The 2,085-nt window shown below is 36.8% G+C and overlaps 1 protein-coding gene across 1 annotated transcript in view; it reads right to left on the bottom strand.

The window, feature by feature from the left end:
• The window catches only part of samd4a (sterile alpha motif domain containing 4A), a 36,412-nt gene extending 35,303 nt beyond the window's left edge, over positions 1-1,109 (bottom strand). The window contains exon 1 of the mRNA XM_014031205.1: positions 941-1,109. The gene's annotated coding sequence lies outside the window, so the exon portion shown is untranslated. The remainder of the gene's footprint in view (positions 1-940) is intronic.
• Between the last annotated feature and the right edge of the window lie 976 nt (positions 1,110-2,085).

The following is a 2,085-nucleotide window of genomic DNA, read 5'->3' as shown; positions in this document are numbered from 1 at the left end:
TTTCCAGCTGGAAAATCTCAATGAAATACTTTTGAAGTTTCCTCTTTATAGGGACATCAAAAACACCTCATTAAAATGACATAAAATTAGGATTCACACCAAGTATAAACGTATTATTATAACCAACAAGACTAATTAATGCATGTCTCTGGTTATATGATCATCACAATGATCCAGGTATCAAAATGTAGCTTTTAAAGCCAGGAACATGTAAATGTAATTAGGTCATTTTGACCAAATTTGACTTAATCCACATTTCGATGTGATGGGTCACATTTACTCCGTCTGGTCACTTCTCTGCCCTGCTTTTAGGACATCTTGCAGCAACTTTTACAGCCTTAAATGCGACAGTGAGTCCCTGTTGCTCTGCTGCAGCAGTGGGACTAATGTGAGGAAAGGGCAGCCTCTTACAAACTCAAGCATTTGTAGCCTGTGCACGCATAAGCTTGTGGTATTCACCGCCGAGACTAAAATAAAAATATATTAAAAAAAAAAACGTTTTCGGTATCCACCCATTCCTAAAAATACAGCTGTCCGTGATGCTGCTGCAGCCCGGGTTGTTAGCACAGCCCGTATTTTCTGTGATATTCCTGTGCTTTCAGCTGCTGTGAGCCCAGACTCTGTCTAAAACGGTCACTGTGCTTCATCAGCACACAGACAGAAAATTAACACCTGCGTGACTTTACTCGTGTCTATCCTGAACTTTTACACAGAAATATCCGAATAGCAAAAAATAACTTTGCGTCAATTTAACGGTTGCATTTAAACTAAACTGAACCATCAACCAGTCATTTAGCTCAGAGGATAGGTTCTGAGGAAAATACACGATTTCTAGCTTGATGGTAAAAACATAYTCTAGTCTGGACTAAACGCAAACATTCTTTGCTAGTTCACTGCGAACATTGTTGATAAAAATCAAGGGTTAGCTGAAGGTTCGTACCAGCTGGCGCTGCTCGCATCGTTCGGGTTTGTTTTCCGGTCGAGCTCCGGGCTCACAGGTTCGGTTTCTTTCTTTGAGAGGGAAGCGGCGCCCTTTCACTCCGGCTCTACGGGACTCACCATGCTGACTAAACTTTGCCTYTCTCCCCTTCAACGCACCGACTCCCTCTCGGGTCTAAATATCACTATTTTAGTCAAAACAAGGCGGCGCGCGSGCAACTTCCGCTTTGCCTTTTCAAAATAAACGCTGCCAGAGAAATGAACATTTGGCCATGAAAGACAGAGCATTTCTGGATTTATTTTTAAAAAATTTTTTACTTCAACAGCAAATTATTCAGAACAGACAGAAAAGGATGGTTATAATACATTGTTACCTTTTTGTTATGGGGTTGGTGCTTTAACCCAGAAACCAGGATTCAAAGTTGAAGTAGTTAGTGATTATTCTTTTTAATGGCAAATTTAACAATTTAGGACTCTAAGTGTGACATTGTTTATACTTATTAGGTGTATAATAAGAATCTACAAAGTATTTATGTTTAAAACAGTGAGTGTACTAATAAGAAAGTTACAGGTTGTGAGCAGAATTGTAAAGTAACTAAGTACTAATACTTTGTTACTGTACTTAAGTAGAATTTTTGGGTATTTGTACTTTACTTTAGACTACTTTTTTACATCTACTTCATACATTTTCACACAATTATCTCTACTTTCTACTCCTTATATTTTTTAAAAGGCAAGAAGTAGAAAGTTGTTACTTTTATTTCATTTTTCCTTGTTTTCATCCCAGCTTGTTATTGTAAAAAAAAATACTATCCATGTATGTGCCTCCTAGATAGAGTGAATTTATTATGGTTGAAAGAGAAAAATAAATATATAAAACTCTGATACCGTATTAGTTTGTAAACAAACAAATCATGTCACACTCCAGCAGGATATAATCATTAATAATAAAAGGACTGTACTTAAGAAGTATTTGTATTTCATGAATTATATTATTGCATTTGGCTGCAGCCCTCAGATAGATTGTCATTTTGGGGAAAAGGTTTGTGCAGCCTTGATATATGTACAGTGGTTTGCAAAAGTATTCATACCCCTTGAACTTTTCCATATTTTGTCACATTACAACCACAAACATAAATATATTTC

This window comes from Austrofundulus limnaeus, unplaced genomic scaffold (genome assembly GCF_001266775.1).
Source record: "Austrofundulus limnaeus strain Quisiro unplaced genomic scaffold, Austrofundulus_limnaeus-1.0 Scaffold1200, whole genome shotgun sequence".
NCBI lineage: Eukaryota > Metazoa > Chordata > Actinopteri > Cyprinodontiformes > Rivulidae > Austrofundulus > Austrofundulus limnaeus.
The sequence above is the reverse complement of the archived record's forward strand: the minus strand, read 5'-3'. Positions and strand labels throughout refer to the sequence as shown.